The sequence below is a fragment of the Scomber scombrus genome, chromosome 7, assembly GCF_963691925.1.
Source record: "Scomber scombrus chromosome 7, fScoSco1.1, whole genome shotgun sequence".
Taxonomy (NCBI): Eukaryota; Metazoa; Chordata; class Actinopteri; order Scombriformes; family Scombridae; genus Scomber; species Scomber scombrus.
This window is the reverse complement of record NC_084976.1, coordinates 7,622,808-7,640,921: the sequence shown is the minus strand read 5'-3', so window position 1 is coordinate 7,640,921 and position 18,114 is coordinate 7,622,808.

Below are 18,114 nucleotides of genomic sequence, written 5' to 3'. Positions count from 1 at the left end.
TATTACGGCCCTGGAGGTGTTTAAAGGCACATTGGAGTTTTGCTCCTTAATAATGTAGTGAGTAGTTAATTACTTCTGCTGTTGAGTAATGAGTAAAGTATGGCAATCAAGGTACTCAGTGAATACATTTTTCAAGTATTTTTCCAAATACTGCCTATGAAAGCTGAAACCAGGAAAGCAGTGCTGGTCTGATTATTTTGACTGTTGGTTCTCTTTTTCTCCCTGTGCTGTGCACTAAAAGAAATATTCTTAATCTGACATGAGAAGCATCTCTTGAATAACCTGAAACTGATTAATTGCCTGTTTTATAGCTTATTAAACTGGATTTATTTTCTTTGTGTATGGTAGATGATAATTAAATGATACAGTGTTTAGGTGATCTCCCTAAGGCCCAAAACTCCTTATTTGCTCTTGTCCCCATGTTGCCATTGCATTAATCTGACACATTTAATGTAGACTCGTTCCATGTTAAAAGTGAAATATTACTAGGTTCAACCTTGTTAGAGCGATGTGCTGACCTTTACATTAACTGATTTATGTGCTTATTGAGACATGAGGCTGACATGAAAAAAGCCATAACTTTTATAGAACAAGTCGCATATGTGAAAGGGGCTGTGGTTTAAAAAGAACATGATGAACAAGGAGAATGAGCTATTTGCAGGTTTGTTAAGAAGATGGTGAGTTGAGGAACAAATGAAGAAGTTAATTGGAATAATATTGAATTAAAAACCAAAAAAGTCCTCCACAAAAAAATCATGGATGACTGGGACTGCTGCAGCAGGGATGAGATACATATCTGTCATTGTCAGAGTGAGTAGTTTAGGCCATTTGCCCAGTTGTTAGAGTGGTCTATAGTGGTCGTGTGGATGGAGGCCTCTCAACAGAGGGCTATAGTTTGGTAGATCTCAGACAGACATAATGGTCCAGGGCCGAGCCACCGCTCATTCTCTCCGCAGACCAGGGGTAGAAATGGGAGAGAGAGGCCTGGTAATGGGCCCTAATGTGAGGACGTATTTATTTCATCCACTGGCCCAAGTAATTGGCTGTCTTTCAGTGTGGCTGGGGTTAAAACGCTGAGTGATGGATGGCAGTTTTGACAGAGGTTAGCCGGCTTCCGCTTTCACTGCTATTCTTCTCTCTGAGAGATGGATCCTGTCACTGGCTTTGGTGGAGTGATCCACTTTGAACCCCTTCATCCTGGACCTCCCGGACCGGACCAAACCTCAAGGCCAATTCTAGCAAAATCACTAACTGAACATAAAAGAAAGCACAAGTTAAGGAAAACAAAAAAGCTATTACCAATGAGCAGAACACACATATATACTGTGCCCTGGACTGGTTTATAATGTCACATTGAAATTCTCTCATGCGGTACCAAAGTCACTATGGGAGTATGGGATAAATGGACATGTCAAACCTTTTAGCAACTAATCTTAATGAATGCAATGATGAGAGATGAATTCAGAGAGAGAAGTACAAACTGAACCAATTAGGAAAGCCACTGCTATGTTGGCATGAGAATATTTTCCTGTCTATTAATATAAATGTATTGTACAATAAACTCAACTAATTCCCTTGTCAATGGATCCAAGGAAAAAAGTAGTGGTCTCTGCAGACGGTTCTGCTCAAGTTTCAGCTGTTTATAGCCAAACTGTTGAGTCTCATTTGTTCTTTTTAGTCAAAACTAGAAGAGTGTTGACTGCAGAACAGATTCAATTTTCGATTTGGTTGAGATACCATCCGACGAAATGTTGTTAATTGAATATTTCATCCATTCTGAGCTGTGCCAAACCCATAAGGAGCTGAATGCACTGAAGCAAATTTCCTTTGGCTTGAGGACAAACTGTACAAGTGATTCTGAGAGCCATAAAAAAAACTTACATGAGGTTCCAGAATATGTAATACCAAGAAAACAAATGGAAAAGAGACTATCTTGCAACAAGCAGGTATCCTCCCCACCCCCTCTACTCCCTATTCTTAGATCTTGGCACTGTGTCTGGCCTGGCAGGTGGACCCAACATTTACCGTAGGAGGGGTGGGGTTGGCACGTTATGCTACAACAGGGGAGACGAGTTCTTTTAGAGCTGCCAGGCCACCTATCCCTTCCAGCTAAATAAATGCTGTTTAATGCATTCCATAAATTTAATCAAACAAGCCCCTCTCTCTCATTACTCCGTCTGATTCAGCTGTGCTCCCTCATGCCACGCACGGCACGCCATGCCAGGACAGCTGAAAAATCAGGACCTGAAACCAAAAACAATGAAGAGGACTTTTAAAACCAGACGTGGACAAAGTGCATGTTTGGCTTTTTTGCTCTGAGGAGACGTGAAGAATTATGTTCTCTGTTATCCTTCAGTTGATCCCTTGATTATAGTCATACAGGTTATGCTGAAATTCTTAAGCAAGCTGGGAAAGGGGCTTTGAGCATGCAAAACATACTGCTTTATGGGAATGAATCAACCATGTGACAGCTTTTAAATTCCTCAGAGTCTCCCAAACAAATGTTACTCCTGATGGTCAGAGAGGAAGTCTTTGCCGCATCCAAAAGTAAATCAAATGCATATTTATGTCTTTATTTTGTGTGTTTCACACTCTTTTTATTTTTTTCCCCCTCCCCTTCCCTTCTCGGAAGCAGAGCCTAGATGGAGAACTTTCCCTGCTTCAGCGGACTAGGCCGTAGGGATATTAGTCGAGACAGGCAATAGTGTTGATTACTCATTGGCCATTAGATTGCTTTCACTGCAGTGGCTAAGCCTCCTGCATCATGAGATCGCTTGGCTGAGTGCAAGATTAGAGAGCGTGCTTTGCTCAAATCCCCCCCTGCCCCCCTCCACCCACTGACCCGCCACCCCTTCACCCCTCCAAGCCACCCTTCCCTTTCCTTTCCCCCCCACCCCGAAAAAAGTTCATCTGGCTCCCCTCAGGTCAGCGAGGCAGTGCAGCAGCAAGACAGGTTGACTAGCTGTGCAGTCCTTATTACCTCATTTCCTGTGACCACAGTTTTACCCCCTTCTCTTTTTCTAGTGCAGGAACATGTTTTATGATGGTTATACATAGTTAATGGTCCCTATGACTTAATTGTTTTTAGGGTCAATTTGGAGTGACAAATTCAACTGAACCCAATTGTTTTGTTGGCTCCTTGGACCGCGTTTGGCAAGCGAGGAGGGAGCGGGTTCTGTTTATGATTTTAGCGAGTCCTGTCATACACACGATCACACACATACAAAACACAGAGAAAACTCCCCATATGAATAAAACACATGGATAAACATTCTGCCACACATACTTGTAGTTATGACACCCATGTGGACAGAATGAAGGATGGTAAGAACTAAAAGTTAAATAAAAGTTTCAAACTGAGTTTTATCCCTCTGTTTCTCATGTTGGCTTCTTGAGCTCTGACGGGATTGAGAAAAAACAACAAAAGATTTCCTTCTCAAAACAGAACAAGAGAAGAAAATTCACATGCAACACTATACACGTCTAAAAGTTCACTTACAATCGCTTGGCAAAGTGAACCCAAAACGTACTATAAGGGTTTATGGTTTTTGAGCCTCCTCTTCAAAATAAGCTTGGACTTGAAAGGTGGCAAAGCAAAGGCAGAGAGAAGCATAGCAGTGCAGCTTAAAGCTCATTACCCTCTCTCCCCGGCACCTTGCTGAGTTGAAAAGGCTTGGCTGCCTCTCGCAGACACATCCACCGGCTGCTAATCAGGTCAACAGCGGAATTAACCAATCTTTTAGATTTGGTCACTGATGCTTGCAGGTTGTAAAAATACTTGCTTTTGAGTGTCATTGTGGTTTACTGTGATATAGTTCTTGTCTGTCATTTAGAACAAAGAGGGATAGTTTGAGGGAGTTAAAAGACAACGCTGAGCTTCAGGGTTTGCAGGGACAAGGACGCATCAAAGCTCAAGTAATCTGATAGACAGTTCTGCAGTAGAGTGACTTAGTGTGCTCACTCAAATAATGAACATGAGTACAGTACGATACTTGTACTTTACTGAAGTATTTCTATTTAATGCTACATTATGTTACTATATTTGCCTCTGCACTACATTTCAGAGGCACTTTTTGTCACCTACATTTATTTTACAACTTATAAAGAAAAGGATTTTATCCACAAACATTAAATGATCTTATAAATGTAATCCAATGATATACATTAGTATATAAAGTTGTAAATGCAAAATAGTTCCACCTGGACCAACTGCACCACTGACTGGTCAGTATCAGAGTGTTACAGTATCTATACATGTAACACACTGAAGGGGACAGTTCTGCATAATGAGTACTTTTATTTTTTATTCTTAAAGCAGCAATCATTTATTTATTTATTTGGCCACTTTGGTGGCAGTTTACTGGCTTATTAGTCACTATATGCCCCACTGTGTTTACCTACTATTTGTCACTACGCATGATCCTTTTCACACTACATATGCTAATTTGAACTTTTACTGGCATAAAAATATTGATTAGTGCAACTTTACATTACATTACATTTTGTTGATAATGCATATGTGCTTTTACAGTATTTGTGTATTTTGTGTTATTGCTATTTTTACTATCATTCTTTTATCACTGCAGGTCTGATATTTGTCTTAGGTTGCATGATATCAGTGAAGTACAGTGTAAGTGTATCATTTTATTATCATGGAATTCAATTGTGGTACTGGACACTTTATTTGAAATTGATCTGTGCTTACTGCTGAATCTGGTAGCAGGCAGACACACACACACACACACACACACACACACACACACACACACACACACACACACACACACACACACACACACACACACACACACATCTACATCGGGGCAGCTGGTGTGCACTAGCCAGCCTCTCTAAAACAGACAGTCATACAGCACATTGTCCTTGTTGAGAGGTACATCAATCTCTCTCATGCAACACAGCGCTAAAACCGGGCCATAAAACTACTAAAACACAGACTGGCATGTGTGCATTTTCCCCAGAGGAATTTTTACTGAGCTTTTCTTCTGAAAGACCACATCCCTTCCTTCAGCCTCTTTTTCTCGTCACCTCTTTAACACACATTTTCTCCCCAACACACACACATACGGACACACGTCACCTGTCAGACTGTAATGTGTTAAGTTCCACTGGAGGTCTTATCAAATCGTTTTGCAATGTGACAAAATGGCACTGGGAAATATTGAGGTTGAAATATGAGGTCTCAGAGCTCTGATAGTTTCCACAGAAAATGTTATTGATCTCTCTTAAGGGACCGATGTAAAGCTGAAAGTAGGGAACCTCTGCTCTGTTTCCCCACACCCTAACTCTCTGTGCTGTTTCACCCCTGCAGTCATGCAGCCTCAGGGAGTCAAGGGGAAAGATCATGGAGGAGTATGGGAGGTTGAGGGTTGGGGTGGGGGGGGTGTTGTAGCAGTGGCAGAGACCTGTGCTGAGAACCATTGAACTGTGGGAATGTGGGATATGCTTTCTGACATATCTGTGTGGATTACAGCTCATAAGGCTTCACTCCCAGTTGACCCGGCTCTCCGTCCACCTTGACTTATCAGGCAGTGGACCTGGTCTGGCTTGTCAAGGTCCAGTCTGGAGCAAGAAGGGGAAGGGGAAGGGGGGATGAAGTGAGAAAAAAAGAAGCTAGATGGAAAACATGGGTGTACATGTGCAAGTTCAGTCCAGACAGAAGAGGTGGTAAAGAAGGTACAGGAGCATTAAGGAAAGGGGCTACAAAGGAGAAGAGAGAGAGGTGTAAAGGGAAAACAGGATAATCTTTTTTTAAGATATATTAATCCTTCACTTAAGCTGATTGGGTGAAAAATAAAAAATACGAATAAAATAAAAATATTTTGTCTAATTTTTTTTTTTTTCGCTTAAAGTAATGTTTTTGTTTCTATAGTCAAAATCTAGTTTTCAGAGCTGTGTATAAATACAAACGATTACACGATTAAGTTGGATATTAACCAAACCTGTCTCAGATTATCGCCAGAGGCGGAAAATGTTTAATTTACTGGGGTACTAAAAAAAAACATAAAGTGCAGCTAAATAAGAGCTGATGCCAGACTGTTTTGATGTGTTATGTGTTTCTGTTGCTGAACTTTCAATATTTGACTATTTTGGAACTGCAAGTGCATACTCGTCATGCAAGAGGAAAGTTATATGTGAATAAATATTTTTACAATGTTAAATAGCTTCTTATCATTATCTCAACAAAGTGTTTGGATGTTATGTTAGAGTTGTGAAACATTAATAAGGATTCATGGTAAAACGTTTAAACTCCTTTTACCTCCTTTTACATCGCATGAGAAGAGCTTATTTGACTCATTGAAAGTTTGGAAACATAAGAAAGAGGCAGCTGCAGAAAACAAAAAAGTAAAGTTGTGAAAAAATAACTGGAACTGGAATTACTGGAACTGAACTAGTATCTCATCCTTTGAACCAATAAAACAGCACCACAAAATTTACACCTACTATTTTTAGACGTTAAATTTCAGATGCAATTTTCGCTGTGCCAGTGCTCAGTGTGTGGTGATAAGTTAGATGCAGAAGCTATTTGTATGAATTTCCATTCCCTCCGACATGTTTTGCAATGCCCGAATACCTGAAAACACATATTTGATAAGATCAAATATGTAGTTTTGAGCTCAGCTGCATTAATTCCATTTTAAAAATGTAAAATCTTGGTGCAATCCTTTAATAAATAAGGACAAATATCACAGTGTAATGCCTAAAAAGGGTTGCAAATCCTTTGTAAATGGTCCCTTGAGAGTAGCCATGTCAGCAGCTCTGTGAAGCTAACTAGGCACAGCAGTGCTACTAATGTCAGAATGAACATGCTGGTGTTTAACAGGCCTACAAAGCAAGAATCATGATGATGGTGCTAGATGAAAAGGACATCACCAAAGTTATTCCAAATCACCCTGAGGGCAATATTAATGTCTGTACTAAAGTTCAAAGTATGTAGCCACACATCCTGTAGGATTAGCTAATGGTGCTGATCATTCTCACAGCTAAAGTGTTAGGGTGAGCTGTACTAGACACTGTATTACACACGTATTCTCTGAGGGGACAAACAGGACATCACATGAGAATGAACCACAGCCATTACATGACATATGTACGATTCATCATCCACTAACTCCACTCAGTCGGAAGCCATTAATAAAAGACAGTCTGGATTCTGACACCATGACTCACCCCTTTGTCTGTTTTATATAGGGGAGGGGGGGGCACAGAGATAGTCAGGTGGATAAAACACATCAGAGAAACAAGTTCAGAGTGGGATAGACTGTAATAAAGATCATCTGTGGAACATTCATGTCTTAAAAAACACAGAGAAAGAGCAACATCACAGTTAAGAGATGCCTCGTCCCAGAGAGTAGCCCTCACCCAGTGACTTCATTCCTTGAATTCCAATGAGAAGCAGGAGCGAGTCTCACCGGTGGCTCATTTGGCATGATTGACATTATTTGCTACCATTAGCCACTAGTATGCGGTTGCCCTCTGACCCCTGAGGAACCATGTTGTTTGAAACAACTTTAAGTAGTACGGTTTAATCTGCATGGGAAAAAAAGCCTGTGGAACCCGCCTGTCCAGGGCCTCTCAGATCAATCAACAATTAGAGGTGAGATAATAACGGTTATATCTCCAGGGTCAATGATCGTTTACTCTCCTCCCTCCCCAGCCTGGCTGAGCCAAGTCCCTCCTGCTCCATCACCACAGTCAAAATAAAAACCGTGAAAGTTATAGATGCAGGTGTAGTGAGCTGCATGTTTCTTTAACCACAGCGGTTTGACGTTAAGAAAAGCAGAAACGCTTTGGTTTCCTCTGAATGACAGACGGACGTTTCAGCCAAGAAGTTCCTGCCTTTGCCTCATCAGACTGACGTAAGTGTGAATCAAGCAGCGCAACACAGAGGCAATGCACAGCAGGCTTACACTATGAGCTGCAAGCAGGAGCATTTTGATTGACAATTTGATCCTGGAGTTGAAAGCTTGTTTACCATCTACTGTGCACGGTCTGTGGCAGTGCTGAGATATTTATGCTCAATAAAAGAGGCTACAGTAAGGTAGTGGTATTTCAGTGAAATGAAGGATACTCCAATGGCCGTGACGGATTTACTCAGCCGCACAGTTGGAAATGTTCAGTTTCAGAAGACTTATTTTATATTTTGGAACGTGTGGTATTTTGTAATCCGAATAAAATGCATGATATGGGTTTTGACTGCCTTTACAGCATTGCCTCCAACAGTAATTCAGTGTTTTAGGTGAAACATGCAGAGCGACCTCCTCTATGGTCTGCCTCCCTGTTGTAACAAAACTCTGTTACAGAAACGTGGTCACAGTGTGGCTAGTGTATGCCCATGTTAAAAGGGGCAGTGGTGTAAAAATGAAGAACACCTGAGGTATATTAAGTTTGCAACAGGCTGAACTGTGACCCTCCTGTATAGAGCAGCTGGTGTGAAACAAGGGTTAACAACATATACACCCCCACTTACCTCGCCTGCACCCCCTTCCCTCCTTCAAAAAACCCCACTCTTCACCCCTTCCTCAAAGAAGACTGCAGAGGTGGTAAGGGCCCACATGAGGAAAGGGGGGTAGGTACAGAGGACCAGGGGAGGTCCCTGGTTGAAAACAAACAATAGCTACATGTTCAGTATGACAAGGTAATCAGTGCAAATGCAATTAGGAGTGAGTTATTACAATATACACGTGTTTTAACTCAGGGAGAAACCATCCAGGTGATTGCTCCTGGTGGGAAGACTTCCTCTGACATGTGATATCGATTTGCTCTTGTCTGTCAGTAAAGTGAGTCATTGTTTAACTTCCTCTCCAACACCCAAAGCTGTCATCTCTCTACACAGGATGAGGAATGTTTGGATGTTGAAGGTTGTGAGCTCTACTGTTGGTTATAATCCTCCTCGCTGTGTTGGATGTTGGATTTATATGTGTATCACACTGTTGACAGCTCAAAGCTATGATGGTTTTGTTGCGCTCATAAATTTCAACTACTTACTAGCATATTTTCAAATGTCCAGTGGTATTAGAGTATTTTGGCAGTGAAGGGGTCATGAATTACAATGTACACATATTCCTTTATATTGTGTTCCTGTATGGCACAAAGCCAGTTAGGATCAGATATCTACTATAAACAGATTTCAGCATTTAACATGACAATATTTATTGTCCTTACAAGTAGTACTGTCCCACCCAGCCAATCAGCAACAAATCTTGCTCCTTTGTGATATATGTACTGGAGTGCTAAAAAAAGTTTGAAATTCTCAAGTAACTGGCTAAATATACAATTATTAAGTACATAAATAACAGTAAATTCATAATAAACCATAATTTACAGGTGTTTGAGATACTGTAACAAATGGCCTATAAAAAGTTACCTATTTTGTGAGTTTAATTTGAAATTTTGAAATATGATTGAGTTGAACTGGGTTAAAATTATACTCAAATTGGGTTGGGTAGGACCTAATTTTAGATTTTACGTTTGGATGAGGTGCATGGATCAGAGCATAGTGGCTGCGTAGGTTTTCTGTTGGGTACATTTTGGATCCGGTACAACATTGTTGTGAGGCAGTTTTGAAGAAGATCAGTGCAGTCCTGAAAATGAGATCAGCAACACATGTGACAGTCTAATGAAATAAACTAACAAAGCGAGACAGTTCTTACCTCCATTTCATCAAACAAACAGCAAACATTCAATTCAATGAGTCACTGGTAATTTCCAGGTACACTCACTCCACCACAAGAAAACCCAAAGTGAAGCTTGAGGCTGTTGTTAATGTCATGTTCATCATGTTCCTGTCAGGAATCTACACATTTTCTCACAAGCACTGCAATTTAGGATGTGTTGTTATGCACCATGGACTTACGGTAGCCTGATAATTGTTTAAACCTGTTTTTTCTCCAGAGTGCCTTTTGCCTTCTAGTGTGTGTTTTTTTTTTCTGTGTACTATAAGGAGGTTAATAAAAAATAACATTTCCTTACTTCAGGGAATATTCCAAGTGTAATAGGCCTTTTCCATACACATGTGCTGGCTTGGCTTGACTCAGTTTGACTTGGTGCGTCAGCCCAGCTCGGCAGGGATTTGTATCTCCATTACAACAGGGCTACCCACTTGAAGGTGTGTCCTTAACTGATGACGCGCGTGTCTTGAGACGAAAAGCAGCGGGCTGTATACATCATGGCTGTGACAAGTGGTCAGACCTGGCTGTAAAATGGTGGATAAACACATTTCATTTCCTATAAATTCTTCACAATAAAAGCTTTCTGGAAAGCTTTTAATATGAAACAGCAGCAGCAGGAAAAGTTTTTGTCAGTAGTAACTTAACGCAGCTCAGATATGGCTGAAAGCGATCAGGAAACCGTAAAATGAAGCAGATATCTGAAAGTACAAACACAGGAGCGAAACTAAACATCAAACCACAAAGATTCAGTTAGAAGCTACAAAAGTACTGAGGGGTGAAAACTCAGGGACTTCTCTCTGGTCTCAAGCAAGGACATGAGTTGAGTTTTGCAACACATGCTTGAATAAGGGGGAATAGCATGGAGAAGGGGGTATTGTCACAGGTTGGCCCTTGGGTTGGGTACGCTTTGCCCCAACTCCGGAGATGGTCCATCTCGGGAGCAACTCCACACAACTCAGTGCGGTAAAATTGGTAATGGAAATACAAATCAACACAGTATGGTTTGACTCGGCACAGCCAAAATTACCAGTGGAAAACCCCTAAAAGAAGTACTTAAAACCTGAAGAGCATTTCCCAAGTGATACCAGGCAATAGTTCAACATTCAACAGATCTTGCACAACAGTGTAACCCTTTGTGTTTTCTTCTTCTTTGATGCTGAAGAATGCCTGGCACACCAAAAGTGTGTCAAAAATTAATTTAGGAAGATACAGCTGATTACTCTGAAGAAAATTATGTTTGTAAGCATCATCATGACACAGAACAGTCATAGTCTGACATGAAGTGTTGTATACAGTAGTGAGTATTTGCTGTGAACATATGTGTCCTGTTTCAGACCTGTTTGTCTCCTCTCTGCGGTGCCAGATGCTGCACTGATGTGTTCTTCCATATGGAACCACTCGGCTAAGCAAACAGAGAGGAGGCTGGATCACCACAGTGGGAAGGGAACCGTCCCTCTGAGTAACAATAATGAAAAGTAGGCTAACCATACGTCAACTATCTCACATTTACAGCAGTCTATATCCCTCAAACCCTCCCTCCTTCACTCCCCAGGTAACCCTCCTCTGAAAAACCTTGCTCTCTTTCTGCTCCCTACCTGCCATAATCCATAACAGGTTCACAACAAGTGCACTGATCTATCAGGGTTGGACTTTTATGAGTTTAAAAAAAACAAAAGACTATTCCTGCTATTTAACCAAAAAAAGCAAAAACATTTTATACCTTTCTTTTGTTATTAATTTTGTTTAAGTAACATGTGTTTTGCCAGAAAATTCATTTTGGCCGGCCATAAGAGATGTGCATAGATAAAAGATCAAATCAAACTGTCACATTTGATTGTTGAGAAAACAATAATGGCCCACATAGTCAACAATAAATATACTGTTTAAAACAAACCGTATATATTATTCATAGCAAAGGTGGGCACAGATCCCTCCATCCATCCATCAACCCATTTTCGCCCCTTCTCTGGGACTGGGTCTCCAACTGAGTAAGGAAACCCAAACTTGAAATCCCTCACTTGGGACATTAACTCACTCCCAACCTACAGGCAGCAGTCCATCTTTTTTTTAACAGAGCACCATAGATTTGGAGCAGCTGACTCACCCCATCCACTATACATTCAGCTACAAATTGTCGTAGTGTCTGTTGGAGATTGCAGTGTGCAGAACCACATCATCTACAATAAGCAGAAAAGCAATCCTGAGGCCCCTAAACTGGACACTCTCCTCTCCACTGCTGCACCTTGAGATTCTTTCCAGGAAAATCACAAACACAATCAGTAACAAAGGACAACCCTGGCAGAACCCAACATCCACTGAGAAAGAGTCAGAATCAGACATAGCTCTCGCTGTGGTTATATAAGGACCAAATGGCTCACCCCATATTGATACAGCACTGCTAATAAGGTACCCCGAAGGACACGGGTGTAAGCCTTCTCAAAGTCCACAAAGCATATGTATACTGAATATGCAAATGCCCATGACCCCTCAAGTATCCTTGCAAGGGTGAAGAGCTGTACCACTATTTCATGGCCAGGACAGAATTCACGTGGTTCCTCCTGAAATTCAAGGTTTTACAATTAGCCAAAGTCTCCATTCCTGTATCCAGGCATAAACCTTCCCTGATAGTTGAAGCACACACTCTGGTACTCTTTTTACCACCAGCCCAGTCAACAGGTACTGTCCCCAATCTCAATTCAATACTGAAGAGGGGTGCCCACCATGACAGCCCAACAATTTTCAGAGTCTTCAGCATCTCAGGGCAAATCTCATCCACACCTGGTGCCTTGCCACTGAAGAGCTTTTTCACTATCTCAGAGACCTCTGCCAGGGAAATTATTGAGGCTTCCCCTTTGTTATCCAACTCTGCGTCCTCCGTAGGGGGCATGTTGGTCTGGATTAAGATATCCTCAAGTGTTCCTTCCACAACTACACAATTTCCCTCAAGGTCAGCGGTTCTCCACCCCTGCTGAAAACAGCCTGGGCTAAGCCTTGTTTGCCATTCCTGATCCAAGTTTTGCCAGAACTTCTTTGAGGCCAAACGAAAGTCCTTCTCTATGGCCTCCCCAAATTCCTCCCACACCTGAGATTTTGCTTCAGCAACCACCTGAACTGCCACCATTTTGGCCCTTCAGTACCCATCTGCTCCTTCAGGAGACCCCCATTTATACCCAAAAGGCCTCTTTCTTCAGCTTCATGGCCTCCTTGGTGTCCACCAGTGGGTTTGCTACGACAGACACCGATGACCTTACAGGTACAACTCTAAGTGGCCGCCTCCCTATCTGAGGTCCTGAACATGGCACACTCGGATTCCATTTCCCCAGCCTCCTCCAGGATGCAGGAGAAATTCCCCCAGTGTTGGGAGTTGAAGACCTCACAGATAGTGGCTCCCACCAGAGGTCCCAGGTCCACCCTCACACTCATTTGGGTCTCCCAGGTCTGCCGAGCAGCCTCCATGCCACATGATCCAACTCATCAGCAGATGGTAATACGCTGAAAGCTCTGCTCCTCTCTTTATCTGAGTGACATGCAGCCACAGATCTGATGACTAGACCATATATTCGATCAGTGATTTTTGGCCTTATTATGGTATTATAGTACCAGGTAAACACATGAACGACCTTAGACTCGGAAATGATGTTCAGTAACAATGCACTACTCGGGTTGAGATCAGGCAGACTGTTCCTCCAATCACCCCCTCCAGGTTTCTCTGTCATTGCCCATGTGTGCATCAAATTCCCCAGCAGAACAATGGACTTACCATGCTGTGCCCCCTCCAAGGCCCCACCCAGAAACAAGAACACCAGATACTCCAGACTCCTTTTTTGATGCATACACACAAACAACAGTCAGGGTATTCCTAACTTAACCCTAACCCAGCAACATGTAGTCGCAAGGAGGCGAACTCCAACACTGCTGCACTCAGCTGGGGACTCGATAGTGTCCCCACACCCACCCAGTGCCTCTCACTATGGGCAACTCTAGAAAAGAAGAGAGTCCAGCCCCCCTCCAGGAGTTTAGTTCCACAGGTGATGCTGTGCAAAGAGAGAGTCCAATTATATCTAGTCAGTAAAGTTCCACCTCTCACACTAGCTCCAGCTCCCAACCAGGGACGTGATATTTCATGTCCCTAGAACCAGTTTACGATGCCTGGGATCTGTACATCCAGGTCCCCGCCCCTGCCTGCTGCTGGTTTGACAACACATCCGTCCCCAGTCTCGCTGACTGGGCCCCATGGGTCAAGGCCTGGCCACCAGACACTTGCTGATGACCTCCACGCCTCCCTCAAGAGTGCTTTTAAACAACTCCACACATCACATCTTCTGTAATACTTGTGGAAACATGATTTTGAGGTATATACTGAATTTCAAAACAGAAATCAAGCTAACCCCTGAAACTGTTGAAGTAACAGTGTTACTAGAATTAATAACTGTAATATAGTGTAATAACTTAATTTAAAATTGTAATCTATTACAGAACTTAATATTAAAAAAGTTATCACATAGCTGCCGTGCATTACTAAGTAATGTGGTTGCACAACACTGCCAGTAAGTTAGCTAGAAAGTGGACCTTGAGTTAAAATTACCATAGTCCTACTGCTACTAATCAAACTAGGCTCGAGATTTAACTTTAATTCTAACTAATATAAGCTGTTGCTCTTTGACTGCCAAAACAACACATAAACCTGTTACAAAATGATTTATATGAGAATACTATGAACAACTCAATGGTTTGGGAAAGATCATGATTATGGTTTTAAAAACCCAACAATTACTTTTAGGTGATGGGAGGCTAACAACAGTGTTTGGTGGCAAAAGCAGATACTTTGTACACCCAATGGTCCATCATAACCTCCAACTTTAGAGGTTGTTCAGTGGTACAGCATGAAACCACTTCCATCTTTGCCTTTTAAGAGAGGGCAGTCATTAATTTCATGACCACAAAACATTGCTTGTCAGGAATAATGTATAAATGTGTTTTTTCACAAATTTAAACAATTCTGAACTGCCGCTGTCATTATTTGTGAGTGCTGTCTCATTTTTCCCGGTGTGAGTTTTTAAAGGGTTGCATAAGACCAAAGGTCAATGACTTTCTTTCACTAAGCACAGGAACATGTAATCTTCAACTGATGTTAAAACCTAAAACTCCCCAGAATCAGAGCTTTGATATTTCCACATGACAATACACACAAGAGTATACTAGCTGTATGTCTGAAATGTCTTCCTAACAAATGATGATACAGTAAAACAAACTCAATTCCCTGTGGCAGCAGCTCTTTGATCAGAGGATTGGCTGCTTTCAGCCCCTGATGACATAGTTCTCTCTCAGTCTGGCCCAAGGTCCCCTAGGGTGAAAATGAGACGGCTTCATATCAAGACACACACCACTGCACTCTTAGCCATAGGTCCCCCTATCCGCCTATATTACAAAATATGATTTATAGCCCCTAAATACAGCCATGAGGTGCTTTAATAAGACAGGGAGCTTATAAAGAAGGACATGTGATTAAGAGCAGATCCCTGATCCTCTTGGGTCAACAAGGAGCATATAATATCGTTGGGTGGGAGGTGGGGGGGGGTGTTATGGGACAGATGTACAGATGTCTTTAAGGTAAGGCCATTGGATATTATGGGCTGTCGGACACAATCCAGCCAGCGCTGGAGTCCTGCAATGATCCTCCTCTGTGGGAGAAGATATTACAAAACAGAGAAGGAATTCTACTTTGTCATCTCTGTTGTACAATTAAATTGGTAGTATTTATCTCCCGCTGTAATGAACAGAGACATAGAATAATGTGCAGGGTCAGTGATTTCAACTAGACCACTGAGAAATAACTAAAGCATCTCTGTGCGGCCCCTCCTGACCGAGCTGTTTAGAAACCGAGGCTGCGTTAACTCTTCAACAATTACAAACGCTCCATGTGATATGATCCAGGCTGCACTTGCACTAATTGTGGTATTTTAGTCAAAGGGTGGGGTCTCTGGATCCTCTGTAAAGGCTAGAAACACACACACACACACACACTAATGCCTCTATCCCTCCCTCTGCTCTGTACCTACAGGGAACAGGGTCGAGCTCTGGCTTCAGTTACGTGACAGAGGGAGTCTGGTAGTCACAAAGCCAGACTGAGACTAAAGACAGTATCCAACCTGTACTCCGTGTGTTGTAATGGATAAGAGTGCAAAAAGAGTGTTTGTCTTTGATTTGTGCCAACCAGTACCAAATGTAATAGAAAAGCTATTAAAGTAGTTTACTACAGTAGGCTGGAATAAAATCGTTTAGGCCTGCAGCACCTCCAGAGGGACTGTTCTCTTCAAACAGCACTTGACAAACTTATATTGAGCCACAACAAACTTTTTCATAGAGAAAGACAGTGACACTTCAATTTAGGTTTGATGGTTTATTACAAGGAAGTGTGTGTGTGTCTGTGTGTGTGTGTGTGTGTGTGTGTGTGTGTGTGTGTGTGTGTGTGTGTGTGTGTGTGTGTGTGTGTGTGTGTGTGTGTGTGTGTGTGTATATATGACAGAAAAAATACATTAAGAAAGAAGAGTTAGACAGAATTTACAGTTTTTGATTTAATGTATTAAGCTCAAGTTAAAAGGGGGTTTATAAAAAACTAAAATAAATATGTTAAATTAATACATTAATAAAAACGTAAATAACAACATTTGAAATGCTGTTTTATAAGAGCACTAAATAACTGGATTCACAAATAAAATTACTAGTACAAGTTTTAATCTGGCATTTCCATCTGCTAGCTTTCCTCTCAGCTTTTTATATTTTTTTACATTCAGCATTTATTTGACACTTTGGTCCTTCTTCTGGTAAAACCAGGTACACTATTACATTTATAGTGTAGTTTATTTACTTAAGATTGATTTTAAGAAATGTAGGTTAGTTATGTTTGAATGAAATTGGTCTCATTAATGATTGTCACCAACAGTCTGTAGAGTGGAGGTGTCCCACCACCTGAAGTCTTCCTGAGGTTCACCTCATGCAGCAGAGGGTGTCTGACAGGAAACACAGCACCATTCAGGAGGCATATGTAGAGAGAGAGCAACTTCTGGCCTGAGCTTATTGATGGATGAATTAAATAAGGCGAGGTCACACCTATTTCCCACTGATACAGATGCAAATGTTTGTGACTGTCACTGACAGTTAGACCTTGGCAGACACTGAGCATCGTAACAAAATCTGTCACATACCTAGAGAAGGCACAGGTAAAGATATTCCTGGGCTTATTAAGTACATGCTCGAGCAGAGAAAATCATTTTCTGTCTTTTCTTTCTTCTTGCTCATTTGACTGCAGCCTGACACATATCTCTTCTCGTTTCAACAACTGTGCATTTGATCTCATCATTGGTTTCACCTCATTTAAATTAACAAATAGACAAACTAAATAAGAAAAAAACATCACTCTCTCTCTAGGAATTTGCCCATGGATGTACTGTATTAAGGTGAACTGGATACCGTGTTCAAAGATGGAGTCTTTTCATTCCTATGAAAGTTCCTCAGTGGCCCATGAAGACAAAACTTCCACATTTTTGGGCCCATATAGCATGATTCCCCACTAGAGTCCTTCTCCAGCCGAGTCAGTTCAGAGCATGAACGTCACAGACTTCTATTGGCCAAGCCAGCTGACTTCCAGTTGGCTCCCTTGCTCACTTGAATTGGGATAAAATAATTGAATCATGCAGCTCTTTTGACTTTCCAAATGTTATTGGACTGAATGGATCAAATTCTAATAATAAAACATTTTGTAAGGGTTGACATTCTTTTTCCAGTGCATGGAAAATGTTTTTTGGGCCAGTGTGCATCGTGTTAGGGACCCGGAAGTTGTAATTACACCATTTGGCTACTGTGTCAAAATAGCTTCACAGCCAAGAAGGGTCTATCTGCAGTCTTGCAGACCTACACTACACATCCACTTTACTACACAACACAAACCCCTAATGTTGTCATTGTTACGGTATGTTACACGACACGCATGACTCACCCCTAACCTTAACCCTAACCATCTCAGCCCCAGTGTGTCATGTAGATACTGTGAGTCCTCAGATAGATGGGTTACACAAGACCTGCCTTCATGAAGCTTGGCAACCCATGAAATTGACAAATGACAATCTGTGGCCATGTTTGACAGGGCAAAAAACACAAGCAGTCAGATACAGGTTCTTAAACACAATTCCATAGCAGCCAAAGAAATTTAGATGGTAATCAAAGGGATGATGAAAATATATCCGCATTTGTGTAAAGACAGAAAAGATGTAGTTTGCATGCGTTATCAGTATATTAAAGATGTAGATTAAAGATTGACATAAGGTGGTAGGGAACTTAGTGGCAGTAATATTGATGCTTGTATTTTAGATCAGCCTATGGACCCTGTGAATAGAGATTTCTCAGCAGAACAACAACCTGTCACACT